General features: G+C 40.9%; 1 long non-coding RNA gene across 1 annotated transcript in view; it reads right to left on the reverse strand.

Annotated features, from left to right (window-relative positions):
• LOC120535192 overlaps positions 1–14018 on the reverse strand; it is a 52101-nt gene that overhangs the window by 4495 nt on the left and 33588 nt on the right. Inside the window, exon 2 of the long non-coding RNA XR_005634867.1 lies at positions 4415–4546. This is a non-coding gene — a long non-coding RNA (uncharacterized LOC120535192). The remainder of the gene's footprint in view (positions 1–4414; positions 4547–14018) is intronic.

The following is a 14018-nucleotide window of genomic DNA, read 5'->3' on the forward strand; positions in this document are numbered from 1 at the left end:
CTGCTGAGATTACTGGAAGTCATTATACCAAACATTTGTGCATGAATATTGTCCTATAGTGCTGGGGTTAGTGTTCTGTAGTGGGAGTGAATCCATGGGCTTCTGGGTAAGTCATAGTCACTGTTCCAGATTTCAATGAAAACTACAAGGCGTAGGGGAGAGTGGGGTAAGTTGAGCCAGTGGTTCAACTTACCCCAAGGCATCTGGCTCACTTTACCCCACAGCCACCACTTTGGAAAAAAGTTACCTAGCTTAGCAATTCAAGCTAACCTTTAGCTAAATGGTTCACATGGTTAAATATGCTAGTAAATCATCAACATGTATGGTATTAATTTTTAGGTCTGGATAAATTAGCCTTCATGTTACAGTCAAAATAACTGAAATGCAAAAAATTTACTTTGACAAAGGCAAAAACAGGTTTATGTGAATAGAGCATACTTACCACACTACCACAAGCTTCTTTCAATCACAGGGGCAGCAAAATGGAGGGTGCTTTCAAAATTTATGGTCACATGACAACAAATCTGCACTATTGCCTAGATACAGTAGGTGGGTCAACTTACTCACTGGCTCAACTTACCCCACTCTCCCCTACTGGCATCAGTGGCAGACAGTGTCCCAGGCCTCTATGAGAGTCAGTCTATATTGTGATGACTGCCACTCACAATTTCAAATTCTTGAGTGAGGCAAATAAAATGTTAGGGTATATCATAAAAACTGTTGTAATATAAACTACAAGATACATTTAGCCTACATAATGCACTAAAGAGACGACATTTGGAATATTGTGTGCAGTTCTGGTTACCATACACAGAAAAGACATAGCCGCACTGGAAGCTGTGTATGGGAGAGAAACCAGGTGCCTTCTAGGAGTTAAGGACATGTCCTACTGTGACAGATTCCTCCAATTAAACCTGTTTAGTTTCAAGCAGAGGAGACAGTGTGGGGACCTCATCCTGACCTTCCAAACTATCAAAGGCATCGATAAAGAAGATCCAGCAGAATTCATTCAGTTTAATGGCACAATCACATGCTCGAGGACACCAGTGAAGATTAAGGGGGAGTGCAATTAAAACTGAAGCCAGGAAGCACTCCTTTACCCAAAGAGCTTTGGGACCTATACTAAACTAAACGAGTAATGAGGTTGAAGCGAAAAACTGACAACCATTTAGAAGTATCTGGTTGAGAAACCATTAGCTGTACAAGCAGGCCTGATGGACTGAATGGTCCCCTCTTTTCTGTCAATTTTCTTATGTTCTTTTGAGTTGGTGGCCATACTTGTGCTGTTGGGTCTCATAATTTTGGATTTAAAGGTTTGTTTGTAACTTAATTCAATATTTCAAAGACAATGGCGACAATGATATTAATGGTATTTATTAATTCAGGAGACTGGCTGAGCAAGTTACTTTACTTTTATCACTGGGAGTCACTACTAAAGATTTCAGTATGACCTTACATGGATTTTTAAGAGTGATTGTGTGAAGATTTTGTGTGTGCTAGAAGTTGTAATGGAATTTATTGGAAATTCCGCATTTCTTAAAAGTTGAACTGAGATGACTGGGAGTTGCTGTGCAGGGCTTCTGTGTGAATCAGACCTACATTAAATTTATTTCAAGTTAATATACTAATCAATGAAAATTCACAGGTTTCTGTGTGAAGGAATTCTGGGATTTTTGAGTAACTTAGTGGTTATGCAGGGATCATTAAGGATTAATAAGATTTTTGTGCTTTCAGAGTGGGTACTGGGACTAATGATGGTGACTGTTTCAGACCTTTCAGTAAATTGGTGGCAAGAGTGGGATAAACGGAAATGTTTATTTCATATTTGTGGGTGAGTCAATGGCTATTACTGGGGTGTCACAAGAACGAGACATAAACAGATAAAGGTTTGGGGCAGCCACCCATATAATATGGTATCCTGGCTGCAAAGTCGTTTTTTATCCAACTAAGTACAGAACGAGACTGAGGGAAAAGGGAAAAGGGCAGGCTTTTAAAGGGGAAGACAGGAAGTGAGGTCATAAGGATCGGGCACGTGTTCTTCATTCATTGGATCAAGCCCGGACATGACGTCAGAGGGGCCGGAGCTGGTAAGGTCTACTTCCATTGGCTCGGTCCCGGAAGTGATGTCAGGAGAGCCAGGTGGAATCTCCCGGGAATGGCCTACAGGAAAGGGAGAAAAAGAGTCAGTGCACTCCGCCTCATCCCGGCATGCCTCAGAACTGCCTTCACTCAAGCCCTTTAGCTGCCTCCCATGCGCACGTGTGTGACAAGAGTTACTGATAGCTATTATTCCAAAATTCAGAGTTTGCAGTATAGTTATTAGAAGTCCCTATTTGTCAAACATCCACATTGTTGTGGGTGCAAAGGCAAATGTGTCCAGCTCTCAGTAAGTGGTTGTTGAAAATAGTGATATGGTGGTCCCCCACAGAAGTGCATATTTTATTTTATTCTCTTCAGTAATTAGCGCCTTCCTTTGTGCACTCCTTTGTTAAGAGGCCTATACATTTTTTTTAATTCTTGAGGGTGATTGTATGAAATGACTTACTTTAAGCAATGAGCCAGAGAGGGAAGTTTGAACCTTTTTACCTTTTATTTCAAGACCAGCTCCTTAAGCACAAGAACACATTGCCTGTCCCTAGGGTATTCGTTCCATGATGTGATAAAAAGTATAATTATACAGATACAGGAACTCCGTGTCCAAATTCGATAAGAACTCGGTTTGAAGACTTTGGTCATTACTGCATTGACCCCTAACCCTCTCTTCCTAATTTGTCCTGGTTTCGATGATTAGGACATCAGAAGCTTTGACGTCTCCCCTCTGGCAGCAGATTTTGTACTAGATGTGCTGGGCTCACTTGCCGCCTGCCACTCACCAGTGGGGAGGCTGCTTGGGAAACAGATCCCATATAATTGTCTATTGACTCTGTTAAAGACCCTCACTGAGTGCAAAATAAAAGTCTTCATTTCCCGATTACAGAGCTCTTCGGTGTCTGTCATCGGTAATGAGTTACATTGCATTTGGGTCTGGAGCATAAAAAGTAGGGCGGCAGACAGATCCATAGGAAGGAGCCATAGAGAGGGAGTCAGCCAGAACAGAGTAATGAAGCAGAAAGCAGCAACAACATGTATCCAGGTTTGTGCTGGACTCTGGGGAGCTGAGGCAAATGCACACAAGGAGGGTTTTCACTGGACAAGAGTAGCAAAAAACATCCCTCAGACATGAAAGACCTGTACCTAGAGGGAATTTGTACTGGACACAGGCAGGACAAGGCACAACACAGACGAGGCATATCTGGGACAGTTTTATTGGACCGGGGGGGACGAAACACTCCCAAGACATGAGAGATTTGGGCTAAGATATGTGGGTGAGTGTTTTTGAGGATGGGTACTCGACTGGATGAGAAAGGGGGGCTCAAGATACCCTCAGACAAGATACAGTAGATATCCACATGAAGTAGTTGTGCTGAGACCATCTGGAGGGAAAACACATCTTGGACAAATCAAACCTGCACTGGGGCATTTGCTGCAGCCCAGGAGTGAAACATATTCCTCTGACATGACAGGCCCGTACTCAGAGGGAGCTTGTACTGGCTCCAGTAAAGATAAGACACAACGCAGACAAGGTGGATCTATACCTGGAATAGTTTAATTGGACGCACTGAGGCTCAGAAACTCCCAGACAAGACTGAATTGTCTGTGGGGGACTTCTACTGAACCTCTGAATCAAAAAAGATTCCCAAAACATGACAGAAGTTTGTAGAACAACCGAAAAGGGCACAGCTCAGATAAGATCTGTTTCTGGAATTGCTCTGTTGACCCCAAGGAGCTCAGAGCTGCCTCATTGATAAAGATCATCCTGTAGACTTTGTCCTTAAGCTTGACTCAAATAAGACATTATGACTCAAAGAGACTGTGTTTGACTTGTTCAGGAACCAACCACTTATTCATATTCACCCACTTTCACACCACATTACATAACTCATAGAGTTGCGCAGTGCCCATGCCAGCTGGACCGGCACAAGGCAGAAAGCTGCCCTGACAGGGAGGCAGTCCACTGATGGGCACATTCATACTGTAGATTCGCTCACATACTCACATTCAGGGACCATTTCACACATTAGCTTAACACGGACCTTTGAAGTCAGACTACTTCACTTTTCACATTTTGTTTCTCACAGACTTATGCCAAAATCATTTTAACTTATTTTTTTTCCCAAACAACTCTCCATATCACAGAACAGCAAATTGGAAATCAGACATTTCAGAAATTTTTGCAAATTTACTAAAAATAAAAAGTTGAAACATCCCATTGACACAAGTCTTCAGACCCATTACTCAAAACTTAATTGACACTCCTATGACAGTGATTACAGCTCAGAGTCTTCTTGGATTTGACTGAACAAGCTTCACACACCTTGGATTTGGGCATTTTCTGTCATTGTTCTCTGCAGATCCTCTTAAGCTCTGGCAGGTTGGATGGAGACCGTTAATGGACAGCTATTTTCAGGTCTCTCTGGACGTGTTTGATTGGGCTCAAGTCTGGTCTCTGGATACAATACAATACAATACAATTTATTTTTTGTATAGCCCAAAATCACACAAGACATGCCGCAATGGGCTTTAACAGGCCCTGCCTCTCGACAGCCCCCCAGCCTTGACTCTCTAAGAAGACAAGGAAAAACTCCCAAAAAAAATCCTTGTAGGGAACAAATGGAAGAAAGCTTGTGAAAGGCTGGTCAAGGAGACACCCCTTTCCAGGTAGGTTGGGCGGGCTGTGGGTGTCAAAAAGAAGGGGGTCAATACAATACAATACAATACAATACACAGAACAGAACAAATCCTCAATACAGTATAAAAATACAAATTTTAGAAGTACGGAGTAGAATTTAACAATAGATGATATCACATAATATGATTTGGATTTGTTTATAGAGTCCTGGAGAGCTCATTCATCAAGCTGTTTCTCTCATTTGGACATTCGACTGCTGAAATAGCGCTAATCTGATGAAAGGACCCCTCTACCCCACGATTCCTGCGATCCTCCATCAGGGATGACTTTACCTTTGGCAGGCAAAACAACTTGGCAGGTGGGCCGTGGCACCAAGTGTCACATTTGGGTACCGAGAAGAGAAACAGAATAGGTGAGGGTCAGTAACAACTTATAACTATTGTGTTACTTATGTTTTAGTGCTAATGACTAACAACAGAGATGCTAAACTGAAGTAGTGAGTCTTCAGCCGGGATTTAAAAGCTGAGACTGAAGGGACACCTCTTATAGTAGCAGGCAGAGCATTCCACAGTTTAGGGGCCCTTTAACTAAATGGGCCACTCAAGGACATTCACAGAGTTGTCTGTAATCCACTCCTGTGATGTCCTTATTTTTGGCCTTGGGTCGTTGTCCTGTTAGAAGGTAAACCTTTGGCCCAGTCTGAAGTCCAGAGTACTTTGAAGCAGGGTTTTTATTAAGGATATCTCTGCTCTGTGCTCCCTTCAGCTTTCCCCTGACCCTGACTAGACTCCCAGTCCCTGACAACCCCAAAGCAGGACGCTGACACCACCATGCTTCACTGTTGGAATGATGTTACAGAGGTGATGAGCGACACCTGGTTTCCTTCAGACATGATGCCTAGAATTGAGGCTAGGCAGTTCAATCTTCAGAACTTTTATGTAGAATGTTATTTCATCAAAAAAGAAAATCTTGCTTCTCACGAGTCCTATAGATGCCTTTTTGCAAACTCAAAGCGAACTTTCATGAGTCTATTACAGGCTCAACAGGCTTCTGTCTGGCCACTCTGCCATCAAGCCCAGACTGGTGAAGGGTTGTATTGATGGTTGTCCTTCTGGAAGTTTCTCCCATCTACACCCAGGCTCAGTAGAGCTGGAATTCTCTGCAAACATAACCTACCCGAGAGGCTTGTACTAGATGTGGTCAATTCAGCAATTCATGTATGCAGCAGAGCCATGCAATTCTGGAGGTTCAAGCCCCGCTTATGTAAGCCAGCCATTTATCTGAGAGGCTTATGCTAGCTTTGATGACAAGTGTGTATGCATTAACAACCTTTAAATAAAACAGATACTCTGGGAAGAGGGGCTCAGCTCACACACCTCTCATACACTGGAGTGTTAAGGACTGATTTCAACAACAGATGATTCACCCTGCACTACAGAGTGATCATTTTATTAATTAAAAGGCCATGCTTTATATGTACAGGAGGCCCTCATGATTTTTATAATTTCCAACGCGGTTTAGGAGGTTAGATCTTTTAACTTCAGCCTTCACAGTTAATTCAAGCCAGAAGAATGTTTTTAAAATCATTGACCTTGTTATTTCCAAAGATTTTAACTTCAGTGGATGTGTATTGATTGGACTGGGCACTTTGAAAATATATGCATGTGTTTAATTTTAGTTAGTGTGCAATCATTTTTGTTGTACTTTGGTCACAAGCATCTTTCAGTGAATTTATACCTTGGTAGTAAAGGAGAAAGTGTGCATGTATAAAGAACCCATTTTTCTGTATTACTTTTTATGATAAGGGACAATGGTTTCCTACATTACATCTGTTGTGCTTTTTACTTTGTTCCAAAAAACTCCAGGACTTGCAAGGTGAGGAATACAATACCAATCCCAATACCAATCAGGAGAACCTGACCCTATGGAACCTAACCAGTCTGGAATACAAAGGCAAAGGCTGTCTGTCCTCCAGCTGGATCATCATGATGGCTTGGCCCCTGGGATTCAGTATACTGTAAAGGAGACAAAGCACATATAAAAGAAAACATAAACATAAAACACACACATATATAAATATATATATAATTATGGGGGGAATTATTTATTATTTTAACCCTCTATTAAAAAAACGGAAAATTTAAATAATTGATTTTAGTAATTTATTGGACAAATTTGAAATTATTAGATGGATATTTCAGAACAGATTTATAGACTTTTTTATTGAAATTAAATAAAATAATAAAATAATAATAAATTAATAAAATTTGATTTTTACAATTGGTAGGATGGGTGGGGATATATATATATATATATATATATATATATATATATATATATATATATATATATATATATATATATATATATATATATGTACATACCTATATATATATAAAATCCATTGTCCGTCTTCCTGTCTGCTTTTCACGAGAGAACTACTTAACGGATTTAGATCAGGGTTTTTTCTGTAATTTGCTTGAACATTTTGTGACTTCTCTCATCGTGCTAAGTATCATAGCTCGCTTGCAGGAGTGATTTATTTGCGCTAATCTGAGACAGACAGTGGGCCGAGGGGAGGTGGAAGCGTAACGGCAGAAAAGGAGAGCCCTCCTCACTCACGTGCCAGCCTCTGTTCGAGTCGGTCTACCTGTCACCAGGTTTTGGAGCCTACCATGCCTCCGCTTACCTGTTTGTTTATTGACTGTTAAAGTTTGCCTTGTTTTACTACTACGCGGGTGGAGCCGCGGGGGACAGCTAGTACTAAATAATTAGCAAACAAAACAATACTCAAAACGTAAAATACCTAAGAAAAGACATAATCAGTGACATGGAAAACCTGAATTAGAGTAAGCTGCCCGCATTTGTAGGTATTCATAAGAAATACAGTGATTTACGTTTTGAAATAGACAGGCAGACAGAAAGAAATATGTCTTTTTACATAATCTCTTTAAATAAATAAATAAATAATAAATAAGTTTCTAAATAAGTAAGTAAATAAATATACACATACACTTTGGTCTAAAAATGTAAAAAGAAACAAAAGCAATAAAATTGAAAAGAAAGAAAAGAAAACTTCTGACTTGGCTGTCACAATCCCAGTGAGTTGGTTTAAAAGAGCCCCTGTAGCGTTTCTCAACATACTTCTGCTGAATGATTAGTCAGCTGAAAGTCCTCAGTGTTATTGTGCCTAAGATAGGATGTGCAATGTTGTTCATAATACCTTCCAGAGGGTCTAGAGTGTGTCCCATAACTGAGCCAACCCTTTTAGTTAGTTTGTTGATTTGGAGGGCCTCTCTTGAAGTGATGTTACCAGCCCAGCACACCACAGTGTAGACAATCACACTGGCCATCACAGAGTTATAGATGATGTGAAGTAGAAGTACAGTAATCCCTCGCTATATCGCGCTTTGACTTTCGCGGCTTCACTCTATCGCGGATTTTAAATGTAAGCACATCTAAATATATATCACAGATTTTTCGCTGGTTCGCCGCTTTCTGCAGACAATGGGTCTTTTAATTTAGGTTACATGCTTCCTCAGTTTGTTTGCCCAGTTGATTTCATACAAGGGACGCTATTGGCGGATGGCTTAGAAGCTACGCAATCAGAGCATGTATTACATATTAACTAAAACTCCTCAATGATATACGATATGCTTCCCACCCGGTGCGTGATTGTTTGCTTCTCTCTATCTCTCTGCCTGACGGAGGAAGTGTGAGCAGAGGGGCTGTTTGCCTAGAGGACACGGACGCTCCTCTACAAAATGCCGCATTATCGCGGTGCTTCTGTATACTTAAAAGCACGTATTGATTTTTTGATTGTTTGCTTTTCTTAGCGAGTGCTCTCTCTGACATTCTCTGCTCCTGATGGCGCTCCTTTGAAGATAAGATATGTTTGCATTCTTTTAATTGTGAGAAAGAACTGTCATCTCTGTCTTGTAATGGAGCACAGCTTAAACGTTTGACTAAAGGGTGTTATTTCATGTCTAGAGGGCTCTAATAATGTTAACAGGGTGGGAGAGTTTATAAGGGCTTAAAATATATAAAAATAACCATACAAACATATGGTTTCTACTTCGCGGATTTTCACCTATCGCGGGGGGTTCTGGAACGCAACCCCCGCGATCGAGGAGGGATTACTGTACATAATAAATCCATCCATTATCCAACCCGCTATATCCTAACTACAGGGTCATGGGGGTCTGCTGGAGCCAATCCCAGCCAAAACAGGGCGCAAGGCAGGAAACAAACCCTGGGCAGGGTGCAGGCACCCACACACTAAGCACACATTAGGGACAATTTAGAATAAATAACTAAATAAATAAGAGTTACTGCTAATATTTAATATATTAAATTGTGTGCTTTAATTTAATTCTTAAAGTTTAAATATTGTTGATTGTAAATGAAATGTGTCATTTTCATCTTCTGTTAGAGGTCCATAGAGGTCTAGATCCCTAGTAAAGGATCAAAATAATAAGTGACCTTGAAATTGTCTAAAATGACACCCCCCGTGCTTATGTTTGAAATTTGCCAATCTTAACCTTCTGGGAGTGTCTGTAGAGGACTAGGACCACCAGTAAAGAATCAGATATCAAGAATATTATCAAATTTATGATCAGCATTGGGGGTGGTTGATGTGGCCTGCACAACTTCAAGTCCTTCTGATCATTTCTGCTGAAGACAGATATTGGTTTGCTCTTTATCAATAAGATTGCCATTTCCTGCACAGAATGTAGTCCAAAAAGGTCTAAAAACAAGAGTCTTTTCAGATCTATAGGGCCAAATATAGGAGGAACCTCCAAAAAGCTGAACATCAAGAGGAGTCTAATGGTATAAAATGTGTGGGGGTTTCCTTATATGGGTGAGTCAGGAGGCACTGGACAAAGGACACTGAAGGGATTTCAAAATGTTCATTAGTAATTTTTACTTAAAAAATAATAATATTTAGAGAAAAATCAAAAGGATCAGAAAAATTAAGCCACACTTAAGCCAGGAAAGGATTAAGCATGACAGATATACTTTAAAAAACCATTGCCCCTTATCATAAAAACTAATACAGAAAAGTGGGTCCTTCGTACATGGCACCTTCTCCTTTACTGCCAAAGTATAATTCACTGAAAGATGACTGTGACCAAGATATAATAAAAATGACTGCTCCCTAATTAACGTGTATATTTGTGACGCAGTATTCATGTTGTGATTTAATGACTAATTGACCTTTGAAGTGTTATTGCTCTGTTTAGCTATTTATTTCTGCAGTGTTATTCTACCCCGTACTGTGTTGTAGCTGTGTGTTTCTGCATCAGAGGGATGATCAGCCAATGTTTTACATAGTACTGTAATTTTACAAAGACAATAAACTGAATTAAATGGACTCACATTACTACAAGTGGTCTCCAAGAATGGGACTGGATCTGCTTCTGTCTTTGATTTTTCCTGTTAAAACTAATTGTGGACCAGCCCAGAGATGCTGCTAACTGGAGTTTTTGTTTTCCTCTCCTCCATTGTTACCTGTCCCTAGTTTATCAATTAATGGGCAGATACTATTAAAATTCATTTATGTAAATCACTTTGAAATGTTTATCTTTTACAGTTTGTTAAACATATCTGTATCATTATGTGGTTAGCAACTTTTCAAATGGCAATTGCATTTCAAGTGTGAACTTGGTACAGCGTTCTATGCCTGCACTCAGTGAAGAGTGCTATACAAGTATAAAGTGATTTGAATTACACCACTGATGATGACACACTAATTTATTTCAGGGTCAATTTGTGTGCTCATCCACACAGGGCCAATTTAGAAGCGTCAATCAAGCTAACCTGCATATCTTTGAGTTGTGGCAGAAAAGGCAGAGTTCAGTTAGAAAAGCACAAGCAGACAAGAGGAGAACGTGCAGACTCCACACTGACTGACTAAGTGGGAGAGCTTCAAACTTAGAATGCCTGTTGCATGAGGTAGCAGTGCAAATCATAGTGTCACCTTAATTCATTTTAATTATTTTTTTACAAATTAAGCAAATGTAGATTATGCGGTATGGAGGACTGCCGGCTTCCCATGCCAGTCCGCACCCCCAGGCCACCATGAGGAGCTCTCCCGACAGCAGGATTGTGCCCCGAGTTCTAGCAGGGCCTTATGGACTATGTAGTGTTTTTACACAGCCCTGCTGGATACCTTGGGGACCACCGGGAGTCGCTGTAGGGGGGCTCATGGGCTCTTGTGTGCCCTATAACCCGGGAGTACGCCACGGTCATGTGACAGGAAGGAACGACGTGCTCCCGGGTTGAAGTAAAGGACTGATTGCCCTGACCCGGAAGGAATAAGGAACTGTGGACTGTTGGGACAGGAACACCTCCGGGTCAGGGGCTATAAAAGGACGGTGCCTCAGTCCAGACACTGAGCTGTGCTGGGAGGTAGAGGAGGAAGTGTCTGGGCGAGGAGGAGTGGATAGTGTTTTGAGAGTAAAGTGGTTTATTGTGTGAGTTTATGAGTAGTGTGAAAGGTGCTTGGTGCACTGTAGAAAAAATAAAAAGTATTGGACTTTTACCTGGTGTTTGGAGTCATCCCTGAGGGTTCAAGGGAGCACTAGCGCCCCCTACTGCCACAGCGGCAATGTTTAAACAAATGGAGTTTAAGAGGAGACATGTTTAAAATTATGAAGGGAATTAGTGCTGTGGATCGAGACTGTTATTTTAGAATGAGTTCATCAAGAACGCGGGGACGCAGTTGGAAATTTATTAAGAGTAAATTTTACTGAAATGTTGGAAAGTTTAATTTCACACAGAGAACCACGGAAACATGGAATAAGTTACCATGTAGTGTGGTGGAGAGGAGTTCTTTAGGAACATTCAGAACTCCACTTGATGTTATTTTGGAGGAATTAGGTGGAAAGGATTGGCGAGCTTTGTTGAGCTGAGTGGCCTGTTCTTGTCTAGTTTTTTTAATGTTCTAATTAATATCAATTTGATTACAGTTTTCAAGAGCTATTTGATATCTGTCTCTAACAATATTTGGTGCCACTACCTCAAAACTCCAGAGACCTGTGCTAAAATCTAGTTTTTCTCAAAGATACTCCACTTTCATCCTACATCCGACCGACGTGCCTGTTATATTACAGTATAAACAATGGCACCTGTAAGCTATCATTGTATGAGTGAGCGCTGGGGATGAGTGTATGTGACGAGTGATGGACTGATGTCTCATTCAGTGTGGATCAGTGTGACCCTGAACTTGTCTCATAGGGTAAATGGACTGACGAAAAGTTTATATCTGCAAATGACATGCAGTAAATAAAAGATACACTTTCTGCATTTATTCTACAACACGAACGACATAAAAATGTGTATGGAGTGATCTCCAGAAAAACTACATTTAGGTTTGGAGGCTTGTACTATTTGCTTGAAAACCTTCTTTTCAAGAGCTGTAATGCTGATATAGCTTTTGAATCAGTCATAATGCTGCAGGCCTAACTGCTCCATAATCGGTAATCATTACAGCCATGTCTATTATTATCTCTACAGTCCTCAAGGGGAATGCCTCCCCCAACTAAGTCAAAATACTCAGCTAAAGATTATTTTAGTACCTGTCCAAGTACTACGTTAGGTGAAACCAGTGGTTTTAAGGCCTGCTCCTCAAGTGCCCTTGTGGCTTGTGGCTTTCTTTCTATCAATTTATTTTTCGGGTAGTCTGCAGCGGTTAAGTGCACTTCTGCTTAATTCAATGTCTTAGCTCTACTCTCAGTATAAAGAGGGTTTGCGTCACAGCTTGTTGTGCAACTCACTCATTCAATGTTTTTCATTATTTAATTTGTATATTTAACCTTCATAGTATTTCATACAACAGAACTATTTTGATTTTGTCTAACTGTATAGCACCAGGTCAAAGCTGTTTGAAATTGTCCAGGTCTTTTGGATACTCTTACCGCTCATAACCACATTCAGGATTACTGTGGAGAGCAGAAACATGTTGTATGTGGTTTGAAGATGCAAGACATTCAATGTACTCCCTGCACATGACAGCATACCTCATCTGAACTTGGAAAAAAATGCAGAATTATAAAGGGCATCTTCTCCATCAGCTATACCCACACTTTTTAAAAATTATCATGTCCTAAAATTTTAACTTGACAGAAAAAGCTTCCCCTCTACAAACCTGATCATCCCCAAATCCTAATATGTGTTCTGTTTACTTAACTATGCAGGATAAGGACACTGTTACCTTCACTAGACAACCCTGGATCAATCTTGTTCAACTTCCACATTACCAGAGTAAAGTCAATAAGTGGGCTGCATTTCCTGAGATGGGGTTAACCCCCTTCATTTTAATTGTGAGTCCCAGCTTTTTTTACCTGAGTATCTGATCATCCCTATACACTCACCTAAAGGATTATTAGGAACACCTGTTCAATTTCTCATTAATGCAATTATCTAATCAACCAATCACATGGCAGTTGCTTCAGTGCATTTAGGGGTGTGGTCCTGGTCAAGACAATCTCCTGAACTCCAAACTGAATGTCAGAATGGGAAAGAAAGGTGATTTAAGCAATTTTGAGCATGGCATGGTTGTTGGTGCCAGACGGGCCTGAGTATTTCACAATCTGCTCAGTTACTGGGATTTTCACGCACAACCATTTCTAGGGTTTACAAAGAATGGTGTGAAAAGGGAAAAACATCCAGTATGCGTCAGTCCTGTGGGCGAAAATGCCTTGTTGATGCTAGAGGTCAGAGGAGAATGGGCGACTGATTCAAGCTGATAGAAGAGCAACTTTGACTGAAATAACCACTCGTTACAACCGAGGTATGCAGCAAAGCATTTGTGAAGCCACAACACGCACAACCTTGAGGCGGATGGGCTACAACAGCAGAAGACCCCACCGGGTACCACTCATCTCCACTACAAATAGGAAAAAGAGGCTACAATTTGCACGAGCTCACCAAAATTGGACAGTTGAAGACTGGAAAAATGTTGCCTGGTCTGATGAGTCTCGATTTCTGTTGAGACATTCAAATGGTAGTCAGAATTTGGCATAAACAGAATGAGAACATGGATCCATCATGCCTTGTTACCACTGTGCAGGCTGGTGGTGGTGGTGTAATGGTGTGGGGATGTTTTCTTGGCACACTTTAGGCCCCTTAGTGCCAATTGGGCATCGTTTAAATGCCACGGGCTACCTGAGCATTGTTTCTGACCATGTCCATCCCTTCATGACCACCATGTACCCTTCCTCTGATGGCTACTTCCAGCAGGATAATGCACCATGTCACAAAGCTCGAATCATTTCAAATTGGTTTC

The sequence above is a fragment of the Polypterus senegalus genome, chromosome 9 (genome assembly GCF_016835505.1).
Source record: "Polypterus senegalus isolate Bchr_013 chromosome 9, ASM1683550v1, whole genome shotgun sequence".
Lineage (NCBI taxonomy): Eukaryota > Metazoa > Chordata > Cladistia > Polypteriformes > Polypteridae > Polypterus > Polypterus senegalus.